This window comes from Erithacus rubecula, assembly GCF_903797595.1.
Source record: "Erithacus rubecula genome assembly, chromosome: 8".
Lineage (NCBI taxonomy): Eukaryota > Metazoa > Chordata > Aves > Passeriformes > Muscicapidae > Erithacus > Erithacus rubecula.
This window is the reverse complement of record NC_136659.1, coordinates 24,301,948-24,314,840: the sequence shown is the minus strand read 5'-3', so window position 1 is coordinate 24,314,840 and position 12,893 is coordinate 24,301,948.

Below are 12,893 nucleotides of genomic sequence, written 5' to 3'. Positions count from 1 at the left end.
CACAGAAACCAAAATGTCATCTGGGTGTTCAACCAGAAAGGAGATTGCACTCCATCATGGAAATGCAGTCACCTAGAGGTGGTAACCTCTAAGAGAAAAAGAGATTAACACTTCAAACTACCATTGTGATGGGGCAGTGAAGAAGGCAGAAGTTCTTGGCTTCTGTTTGAAGCCATGCATGGTAACCATCAGGTGGATATGAGGCTTTTCAGTGGCTGGTTTTTGCCATGGAATGAATTGCTACTTGGTCTGCCAAAACATTATCTTAGTTGTTCTGATGATCTGCAAAGTATCTGAGATGTTCTTCAAGCGTTGGAGAGGATTTCAAAGCTCTGGCTGATACCAGATATGAATCTCCCCAGTTCAATCACTGGAACTCTCCCAGATAACCCAAAGGAGAACTGGGGATGGTTTCCCTCAAACAACCAGAACATTTAATCAAATTTTGGGTATAACAGATGATCCAAAGAATGATCTTTGCTTAGAGACTTTCCACTCTTTTGTTTAGGATGCTTGTGGCAGCTTTTTTCTAAACTACTGACTGCTGTTCACATTGCAACACCACTTACTTTTTGATATGCTAGTCATAACTTTCTTCACAAATTTCAATCCCACAGGCCCTAAATCGAGTCAATTTGGAAGAAATTCTGCATGGCAAATTATTTATTCATTTTTGCATGCCCTTTGCAGCTCCTCCTTGCATCCTTTAGACACACCCTTTTCTGATGTGTTTTGTCATTGCTGCCAATGCAGCACCCATATTGTCAAGAAAGAAGAATTGTTTCTTAGATAAAGCTTAGATACAGCCAGTCACAACCTCACTTTCCATTCACAACACAGTGGAATTGGAGTTTCAGGAGCTTAGGAGAGCAAACAGGTAACATCCTTTTATTCAGACATCCAGTCATAAAAATCTCTACTCTGTGACTTCTTGCAAATGAAAAAATGTGTATCACAGACTATTATATCTAAATGATAGTGAGAACCTTAATATTGATGTACCTGACCTGCTTTGAAACCTCCTCTGTGAAAGAAACAGAGAGAGCTTCAGAGCTGGTTGTAATGCTGTTTAGGTCAATGTAGATAGATCACAGATGAATTTAGCCTCATGTTGCTTCTGCTTTGATGATCTCCTGCAAACTGGGGCTGACATACATGGATCCAAGTCAGGACTTTATGTTTGTCTTCCCTTACTGCTGTCAGTGAGAGTTGCATTCACTGAAATCATGTTGTTTTCCAGCAGAACTGTGGATAAAATTTGGGATAAGTCAATGAACTTCAGCTCCACAAAGCCCATGATATGGCTTGAGTCACCTTCAGGAGTTTCCAAAAATTTGTGTTTGGGGAAGGTTGGTCTGTGGGTGATGTCTTGTCAACCAACTCAGGAGCCCACCCACTAACACTGGAAGGAATTTATGGGATTTTAATGGATAAATGCACCCTAAAAACAAAGAAAAAAAAAAAAAAAAAGGGAATAGCACCTGAGATTAAGTATTTGTAATAATAAAAAATTGGTTCTTTCTACAGGTGAGCCTTTCATCATTCACTTTACTTTATTCTACTCAAATTGTATTAAATAAATCTCTCAAAGCACTGTTCATTTTATTAGCAAAGCAAAAAAAAAAAAAAAAAAAAAAAAGAAGAACTTTTTAATGGTTCATCCGAGGGTAAAGCAAGAGTCTCTCAGTTACAGTAAAAAGCAAAATGGAGATTTAGATTATTCCCCTTTCACTATCTGGTTTTCTAAAGAGAATTCCACAGGACGTTGCCTCAGTCAAAGTCAGTTTTGTAGACAATGTAACATGTCTTAATACCCTGTTAAGGGATTAAAAAAATTTAGCCTTAGCTTCTTTTGTTTTCTATGGTTACTGTTGTACAGAAGAAAGACTTAAACTGTAAGTAATGTATATTTAATAAAAAAAGACTTTTTGTATGATTTTGTGTCGAAGACAAATGCCTCCTCTTGTGTTTTTATTTTATCTTCCAGCTGAATGAACATTAAAAAGTGCTGATTATGGGAAAGCAAATTTTCATGTTAACTCTAAGCCAACATACCTCACTGGATGATACCATTGATTTCTTGGTTTCAGCTATGGCTAAAAGTTAATGTCAGAGGAATCTGGTCATCATCCACATCCCTGACATAACTCACGAGTGCTGGTGGGATGACTGGAAGTCGTGTCTGCAGACACACCTTTGTTCTGGCTAGAAAACCTGCCTGGTCAGGTTCCCCCTCCCCAGCCTGGATGCAGAAACATCCCGTGTTTGTTTCTCACACACCAGCTGCACTTCTGGCTGCCACAGGGATCACACTCACACCCTGCTGCCCCCACACGTGTCCCCAGCACGATAAATGGGACATGGCTCACTCTCAGGGATGCTCTCTTGGCTTTAGGGGTTTGGTTTGATTACTTCTTACCCTTCCTTGGAAGCTGAACACATAAATCTCAGTCTCCTTTGAAAATCAGTGTTAGATACTATCAACTGAGAACCAGTAAACATTGGCTTAGAAAATAGCAACATCCTAGGAAGGACTGATAGAACAATCCTCTTTCAAGAGTTTCACATGCTTGGATCTGCTGCAATTTTCCCCACAAACTTCTAGTACTTACATATTTTGTGTTTCAGTTTTGTGTCCCTGGTGGCTGCAGGAGGTGGGGTTAGGTATCAATTGTCCTAGACAAAACTTCAAGTAACAATTAATTCCACACCAAGTTGCTTTACTCTGAGAAAAAAAAAATAAGCAAGACAGAACTAGATAAATCTTTCAGACTTTTTTCATAGCTAACATATAGTGGGAGCAATAACCTTACAAAGGTTTGTAAGGATAGTATAATCTTCTACATTTTTTTCTTTTTTAATTTAATTTTAATTTTAGGGAATTAAGTTTGCATAGCTTAGTCAGGAAATGTGAATGTTAACTGACTTTCATTTTCTGAGTGGAGAGAGAGAGAAACTATATTCTATTTCTTTAACACCTTAAGTGGGTGTTTTAGTCTCCCCCAGGATTTTGGATTTTTTGGTATTTTTGGGGGGTTGGGATTTTTGGTATTTTTTTCAATGCATTATGCTTCTTTCTTCCTGAGTAGGACAGATAAGTTAAAGATATTATCCAGAGGTTACATTAAATAATGGCACTCATGTAATTTAAATGGATATGTATATTTGGCAGACTGACAAAACTTCATTTATTGCAGTTTATGGTTAGTTAGCAATGTCTGGAAGAGGGGACAAGATACCATTGTGGGTTGTGGTCAAATCTCCTTCTTCCTCAGCACCTGCTTTCCTTTTCTATCATCAGGCAGAATTAAGGAGAACAAAAAAGCCTCTTTTGCAGCTTCCACATGAAGCAGGTGTTTTATGCTAAATCCTTTTTCCTTCAGCCAAAGGCCCATGGGCTAATGTATACAGGCAAATACCATTAAGTGAGCACTGCTGTGAGAGAGAGGCAGGAGCCCTGCTGGAGTCAGCTGTAGCACTTTTCTGTTTCTCCCCCACAGTGCAAGTACAAGGCAGCTGCAGTCACTGCTTATTTTTCTATACCTGTTGGCCTCCAAGTAATCACAAAAAGCAGCCATACAAGGTCATATTTTTGTCCCAAAACCCCGTGCCAGCAGTGTCTGTATTTACCTCTTCTTAGCTTGAGATCATTTCTCTTCCTTTCTCAAAGCCTAGATTAAATAGCCTTTGCCTCAGTTTAAGCCTATTACAGCTTGTCCTGTTGCCAAAGCATGGAAAGAGCAGCTCAATCCCTTCCTGCCATGCAGCAGCCCTTTTCCTGTTTGACCACCTGAACTATTTGCTTAGGCACTCTTCTCTGACAAAATGCTTTCAAACCTCTGCAGTGATGGGGCCCAAACCACCCTGCAAACCAGAACACTGATGGGGCATCAATAGGATGATTTAAGAGTCTGCTACAAGGGCTCATGCATCAGGAAGGAGCTGCCTGGCACAGGCATCAGCTCTGTTCCTATTACTGCTGGACAAGCACCTCAGCCCCAAATGGTTAAGCAAAAATCTTCCTTTGTGTTCACCCCATCCTCCTAAAATGCTGCAAGATGTTGAGAAGAAAAAAATCTGCCTCCAGCTGGGAGGTGACCATTTAAAGAGTGACAGGGAAGACATGATGTTGGGGTTCTGTTCCCCTCCCAACACTGCCAAGGGTTCAGTCAATATTGCAATAAGAAAGCTACTGCAGGAGGAAAGGATTTTTTTTTTTTTTTTTTTTTTCCAGAGCAGACTGTTGTGCAGGATCCAGAGGCTCCTCAACACCAAGTTAAAGAAATTGCAGATTAAAAGGAGAGTCCAAAGAGACTTCATGCAGGGCAGGTGATGGTCCTGGGATCTGAAACCAAACATTTCACTTTGAGACACTGCTGTGAAAAACAAAAGATAATCAGTCGTTTCTCAAGACCAATATTGGTTTATATGTGCACATAAAAATATACATATGTATATATTCACCCACCCACCCAATATATATGTACACACAACAGACAAAATACTTATACCTACATGCACCTATATATGGGGTGTATCTATATATATTTACATGTGTAAGCCCTCACTGGCATACATTTCCATTTGTCACCTATTGAAAAAAACCTTTGATCACTATTTCCTTGGAATAAATTTCTTCCTTTAAAGCAGGAGGACTTGAGCCTGCTAAGGAAGTTTGCACTGGTTTTTTTCATCTTATCCCACATGGTATTTAACATCCTAAATCCCACTTGTTGACTGGCACAAAATACCCACGAGGCTCATCATGCATTTGGGACCACAGCTCAAGTGCTGAGCTGCTGGTGCAGGGAGGGCAAGGGAAATCCTGGCTCTGCTTTGAATCTCAATGACATGTGGGGTTGCTGTGGATGAAACTGAAACTTGCTTGTTTGTTTGGGATCCTGAGGACAATTAGTGAATAGATTATGATCCACTAAGAGCTGTTTGCCACAAATTGGCCAATATATAATGATTATAGTGCTTTCAAAAAAGCCTTCCTTATATTTGCTTCAGCCCCCATGTTTCCTGTGCCTCTCATGATCTTTGCATGGCTGCTGCCTACTGGTGAGGTTACACAATAATTAATATTGCTTTCAATTATGAGAGATTGCTGTTGAAAACAAACAAAAAATTCTGATGGTCTTAGAAGAAAAGACTGAACATCTCAAGGCAGAGAAGAATAAAATTGCAATTTCATTACAAAAACTGCCTCTGAAAAAGTTTCTTTAGAGCTTTGTGAAGATATTTTCAATGAATGGGAGCTCCATAAAAAAGATAATACAAATGCTCTCCAAAGAACAGTAGCAGCAGTTCTCTTAAACATAAGATCTGCAAAACAGGTTCCTGCTGCCTCTGGGGCTGGCAGGTCCAGCAGCAGGACAGCTTCTCATAGCCAGGGGAGCTGTGTGGAAGGGAACCTCCCTGGAGAGAGCTGCAGAGGCTCAGGGGGCTGCTGAGCTCAGCACTGTTGGGATTTTGGCCAGTGGGTCCCCCAGCACTGTGGGCACTGCTGTTCACCCAGCAATGGCAGGGCTGGGGCTGGGCAGTGCCTGCAGAAAACACTCCCAGGATGGAAACTGGAAACATTCACTGCAGCTCTACATGTGTGCACCAAGGAAGTGGTTTCTGCATCTGAAGCCATCTCCTAAGTGTATTTTCTGGCTAAGGATTATGTTTCAGGCCCAGTCTAGCAACATATTCATGTAAACTAAACAGCAGAGGGGTTTGCTACCCTTGTAGGGAATTAATTGGATTTAAATTTGCATTGGATTTGACAGTGCTCTCATAATATGCTAAAATCTTTGTAAAAACTTGTGAATATTTTTAAGGCTTTTATGCTTCTGGAGTCCAAATCTCCATGATGTTTTCTTATGTATTGGTAGTAGCCATCTTATGCAAAAAGCTAACATCTGGTAGTTTCAGACTAGAGCTTCCATTATTGAATGTCTCTTTGTTTATTTCTTAGTTAAGTACAAGAAGAAGTCTCTAGAGAAATACCATGAAGAGCTAACTTATCATCACCAAAATACAAAGATACAACAAGCATTTCCTTGCCTTTGAACATAAACTACCTTGCATACACTTTGGAAAAAAATCCAGAACCAAGACTAAAAATATTATTCATCAGCCACAAGAATTTGGAGCAGAGGAATTTCCAGCTATGTTCAGAAGAGCTTAAAGTTCCAATATTGCACTAATTCAATTCATTTGGGCAGGATCAGTGGGCAGGAACAACACAAACATAATTCACTTTTGTGGGCTTTTGGATGCTTAGCACCATGAGAGAGCCTGAGGCAGAATATGCAAAAGCTGTAGTGTCATTATCAGGTTTAACACTATGCATAATTGGGAAAGAAAAAAAAAAAAAGCTTTCACAGCTAGAAAATCATGTCACATATATTTTGAGTCTTGTTCTCATACTCATGCACTTTGTCTGCTGCTTTCTCACTCAGATTACCTGACTGAGAGTCCAAACACAAACCTGCAGCATGTGTAGACCCATAAAAATGGGCAGCCTGGCCAGGACTAGAAAGGATTTATGTCTATTGAGAAGGTAACAGACAGAGTGCTAATGCTTACTGAGCATAGATAAAAAAGACAGGAACAGAATCTTCTAATGATTAAATAGGAATTGATGCCTTTCTTAGGTGAGACACTGTTCTCCACTTGAAAAGTTATGTGAATGTGAGGCTGAAATCTATCATGATTGACTGGCAAGGATGAGATTCAGCTTCATGGGAGCCTAATTTAGGGGTTCAATTTGCTTCTTTAAAATACAGTTCTAAAGGCATTTTCACTATGCATCAAAAATGTATGGTTGGCAGATGTGATGGAGGACTTAATGTGAAACACCAGAACAGTAGATAAAAAAGAAACAGTGCAACCAACAATGCCTGTAATAGCACCAGAGGCCAGTATTTAGGTAACCAGATTTCACCCTTAACTTCCTTGTCAGTGCAGAGATGCTGACATTCTGCTTTGCAAGAGTCCCTCACACAGAAAGGGAAGATGCAACAAGAGTGTCCATGTGTGATGTGCACAGAGCATGCAGACTGCCAGCTGAGACACCACACACCTCTGCACCCTTTCAAAGCATCATCAGCATGCAGAGCTTTGCTGCACAAGTTCCCAGTTTAATTAAATCTGTATTTTCTCACAACAGGCACAAAATCCAGTGAAGTCACGAGTCTGCTAGATAACCCTCTGATTTCATGGACAGCATGAAATCTGGATGAAGTTTCCTTTTGTATTTTCAGGTGAAAAGGTTGCAAAGAAAGGAAAATAAGCTTGCTGCTAAGCATCTGCCCCTTATAGGCAAAAAAACACCCCCAAATTTCAAGGCATTTCTACCAGAGGGCAGATTTCTCAGAGGGATGGTGATAAGGGAGCAGTTCAGGTTTAAAGAGGCATTGAACTAAAAATAATCAACATAGTTAAAATAATATTGAACAGCTGTTTTTCCCAGTGAACGTTCACCATACACAAGCTGTGGCTTTTGACATTCAGGTGAAATGGAGAAGCTGACTGCTTTTCACAAATCTTACATCTAAGATGTCAGGACACTGATATTTCAACTCAAAACTGTCCCCTGCCTTCCCACTCCACCCCATCACTGCTCAGGAGCCTTTAAACAGTTCATCAGTACCTGAATCAAAGTCCCTCACTCCCTGTAAGATCAGCAGGAATTCCTTCAGTTACGTCAATAGGTCAAAACTATCTTCTGAGTGAGTCAGAAGGGACCTCACTTTTCCCATTTCTATTGTTCCAGCAGCTTTCCTATCATTAACCAGAATTGTCAAACAGTCCATGTCCTCTCTTTCAGTATCCATACATTTTTACAGCTTACCTCCATTAAAAGTACTTAACAACTGCTTTTTGAGAGACCCCATATTTGAAATTTTATTTTTACATGGCTTATGCTCAGGTTTGTGTATGTATTTTGGTGGGTTTTATTTATTTATCATAAATAACCTCTATTGCTAAGTATATGTCTTAACTTTCTCCACCCAACCAAAAATTATTTTTGCTATTTTTGCATTACAGACAATGCTGTTCAGAAGAAACAAGCTACAGCACAATAAATTCCTTCAGAGTTCATTGGAATTATGCTAGCAAAGAATTACTGACTTACCCTTCCTCTCATTAGCATCCTTATGGTACAGTTAACTAATGCAATGTCTGGGCCAAATTCACCAGCAACTATTATGGACTAGATCACCTTGAGAGCTCTGCATTTATATGATTAAAAAACAGTGGAATTTAATGCTACTCAGAAATGAATCAAGCTCAAAATTTACATTGATTGAAGCTGAGTTACGCTTTGTAACCCTCAGATAAAGTTCTGCCTGAAATAAAATAACAAAATAATAAATCATTTTCTACCTCCTGCATTTCCTTTTCCCTGGGGAAGTAGGAGAACTCTGGTTTGGGTTTTTTTCATTGTTGTTTTTTCTTCCTTCTAAATCCCAAAAGCATTAATTAGCTGCTTATATTTTTCTCTACCAAGTAATAGATAGTGACGCAGTTTGTTAACCCAACTAGGACATTTCTGCCAGAACTAAAGTCCCTTGTTATTATTGCACACCTTCCATGGGACTACACTTACTGAATTACCTTCTAACCTTTAGCACAATATCTCAGCAGAAATTTCCCCTGATAATTTCTTATCTTACCCACAGATTTGTTTTCTGAAAGATTACCCCTTTTGCAGTTTTGTATAGTCCTCTGGTTTTGCTGAATGGTAGCCAGCTTTGCTCTGAATGCTAAGAATTGTCAAGCATCCTAACATGCATGCATTCTCACTCTCATCCTCCAGAGAGATGTCAAATTCTCTCTGTTTTCTCATTTTTGCAATTATTCATTTTTCTTCTTCATCCATTTAATCTGTGCTCAAGGGTCAACTAGACCTAAATGAAATATTTCCTCCCTTTCTCACCCACACTCTTCTCTCTCTATTTACCTTTTTAACCTCTCTGCAAGTAGAAGGCTCTAAATTTCATAAAATATTTTAGGGCTAATTGTGGGAGGTTAATGAATGATTTGATCTCTCTTCAGGTTTTAAATTATATGAATGTAGGAAGAATTCACAGTGCAGTAAAACCCTTTGAAATCTGTTCCACTAAAACTGACTCACTGTGCAAAATGGCCAATATGTTTAGTACCTGCTCCATTGCAAACTGAAAACAGTAGGAATATTGCCTTTTTCAAGGAATAGAAAACAAACATTTGCATTTGTGCACTAAGTGTCTCTGTGTCAGATTTTGATTCACGGAAAAACTCTCACAGATATAATTGTATTTGAACCAACACTCTAAGCCTTTATAAAATGGAAATTCAGATTTGGGTCACCAAGACTGGCTGCATGTTTTTATGGATTAGCGTTTCTGAAGCCACTTGAAAGGGAAAGGTTTATAGAAAACAAATTTAAATCTGGGTAATAATAAGAATTCTGGATGCAATGTTAATGGAAAAGCAGTGATTTATTTGCATATGTAAAATTCGCAGAAATATGAAGATTTTTGTCAACATTTCCATGGGTAAGTTATTCAAAATATTCTACATGATATGAAATATGCCATATTAATAAGGCTAGAAATGAGTGCTCAGATGTATATTATGTGTCAATGGAGAAAAGGTGAAATTGTTCGCAACTATGTGAAAGGAAAACAAACCCCTTCTCAAAAACACTGTGCATTTTATTCACAACAAGTTGTCAAAAATATTATTCAGGTGCTCATTTGGGATAAAAAGGCCCGTTGCAATGCCAGCCTTTCCAGGGGACAAAGCTGCATAATTGTGCCCATTACTCTGGCAAAGTGCTAGCAGAATTTCTCTCTCACATTAAAGCAAAGCTGTTTGCCTCCATCTACAGCTCTGAGGTCCCTTGTGGTAAAGTTGCTAGGAAAATGGTAAGTCATACCTATGAAAAATTGCATAAATTCCACGCACCCCCTACACCTGACATTTTTCTCCTTTTCTGCTATTTGTTCAGCCACAACAAATGCCTAGCCTTTGTTATGTAATGGAGTAGCTGGCTATGGGACATTTAACTTCCTAGACCTCTGCAGTGCACAAATAGAATGAAAAAAATCCAAGCTAAAAATCCAAGCTAGCTTAAAAGCCATTCAGCACTACAGCACTGGTGGCAGAGTTTTGGACAAAGTGTGGGGACCAGGTCACCACAGGCAGCAGGCTTTTACTGCCCTTCCCTTAAACCAGGCAACACAGAGAAGTGGAAACTTTTCCTGCAGCAGACACTTCCCTGGCACTTATCATAATGTTGCAGGATCCTTTCAAAGCACAGGGAGGAGATGCAGCTGCTTCAGCATTGATTCCCACCAACACCAATAATCCTAATTTAATGCTCTAAAGCCCATCTTGTGCTCAGGCTCCTGTCCTGGGCTGACTCTCCTGCAGAACCTGCCGGGGATGCCTTGACCAGAGGGGGGGAAAACACCAGAGAGAGGAGGGAGCTTCAGGGGAGTCCCATTACCCAGGTGATTTTTTGTGAACCTCAAAGACAAGCACTGCCATCATTCCAAGAGCCATAAGGGGATCTCTGTACTGGGAGGGAAATACGAGTCAAATATTTCCAGGGCGCATTAAAAAAAAAAAAAAAAAAAAAAAAAAATTAATAAAAAAAGGCTGCCTTTCTCTATGGTTTTACCTTAAGCCAGTCGTACCTCAGCTGTTATCCTCGATCAAGGGGAGGCAGAAATAAATGGCCTTTTCCCGGAGTGTGCACATGGCGCATTCCCAAGCGCCATCTACCGGCGCTCCACTGGGAGCCGCTCCCGGCGCATCCCTCGGTCCGGGAGATCGAGAAAGAACAGAGACCCGTGATGGGCCTGGGAAAGACAGGAACCAGCTCCGGGAGAAGGTTAATCCTGGATTTCATTAGATGAGAGCTGATAATTCAATCACAACAAAGCCATGCAAAACTGGACCTTCATTTGTTGTTCTTATGGAGAAACTTCCTGCTTTGATTTCTTCGCCCGTGTAAGGAAAGGTCTTGAAAGAATACATTAATAAACCTAGATCTCCTAGATCATATGACTAAATCCTCAGAGCTTTCAAGATGATGAAAATTCTCTAAATATTGTATTTTTCTCAAGACAGAGAGTGGAGCAAAACACCTTTGTTAATTTACTCTGTAACTCTCTATCACTTTCATCAGCAAAACTAATTAAAAGGACATATTTTATTCAATTTTACTAAGCACTGTTTATTTTGCATTTTTCCTTTACTAATTATCTCCCCTCCCTTTTTATAGTTAGTTTTATAAAAGAATCTTTTATTCTTTTCTGTCAAAACTTTGTTGAATTTCAAGCAAATTTGATACCTAAGCAAAGGATAACGACTTACTACGAAAGGTGTGGACTTAAAAATATCTTCAAGGCAACTTTGAATATTCCCAGTTCTGAAGAAGTTCTTTGAAGATATCATCCTAGCTCTCTCACCTGGAGGCTTTCATACCCTGAAGTAGTTTAGAGCATCTACTAAAATATTCAGAGCCTCAGTGGCAGGTGCCTTAGAAGTCATTAAGGTAAGGCATTCCTAATTCCTGCAGACTAACTGTTCTTACCTGATAGGACTGACCCAGGATAGAGAACATGTTTGTGGTGTTGACATCACTATCAGTTCATAATGGTCCTTACTTGGTGGGCAACATTCAGAATGTTTTCTATACCCACTGCTCTTTCATATGAATCAGGAGTCTTGTTTCTTCAGAGAACCAAAAATATTACACATTTCCATCTCCTCTCAGTTATAATAGGCTTGGAAGTAGTTTAAAATATAAAGGCATAACTCCCTGCCCAGTAGTCAAAATATCTACAGGCACTGTCTACAAAATTTGGTTTGAACATTCACTTGTATATTCTCACCCAACAAGCCAGATATTTTCCTAAAAGATGGGGTGGTTTTGAAATTATGCTAGAGAAACTAAGACTTGAAATAAACATGTTACTATATTCTTTGTCACAAACCTCCCAGTTTTGATGAGCTTTCTATGCAGAAACCTTCCCCTATTCAAGAAGTCAAATATCTGCAAAACCGCCTGTACAAATCTCAAAAGAGGATTTTTGCACTTGTAATGGTCCTGATCTGTAGCAAATTGATGTAATTTCCCATGAAGGAAAAGAATAAATCACAAATCAGGAAAAAGTGTCTGAAATAGCAGACTCAGGAACCAGTTTCCCCATCAAAGAAACAGACCTCAGTGCAAGTCACCACCAAAAGTCAAGCAGCAAGACTCCTCAGCACCCTGCCCATATCCAAGATCCCATGTGCTTTGTTACTAAAAAAACAATACAGAAACAAGCAAACAAAAAAAATCAATCAAACAAACAAACAATACCAAACAAAATCCAGCAATGTGGCATTTATGCCCTTGAAATGAACTCTAATCCTCCCTTACACCATGAGCCAGAGCAGGGCTGGCCCGTGCCTGACAAACTGTCCAGTTCAGGATGTCATGGCCCAGCCTTATCAGGAGTGTGGCATCTTCCTGCAGATTAGATTTTCTGCTTTTGGTTTGGCCTTTCTAAAGCATTTGCTGGCTGTCCCAACCTGCTCCTTCTGTTGGGGGCAGATGATTTGTTTTGTATTTTGCAAAGAGTGTGCCACTTGTAGAGGCCCTAACCTTGCCTTGCAATTCAATAAGTCACCATTTCAAAGGAACTTCCTGTAATATTTCTGTGCTACTCAAACTTGCTTCTTTCCATCCCCCAGGCCCCAAACAAAAATAGTTACCACAGCATCCCTCAGTACCCCTGTTATGCTCCCATTTATTAATTATAATGAAAATGACCTTTTAATATTGATAATATGCATCTTTGTTCAGACACATTTCCTTACATACTGGAGGTTAATAAGATGCACACAAAAGAGCT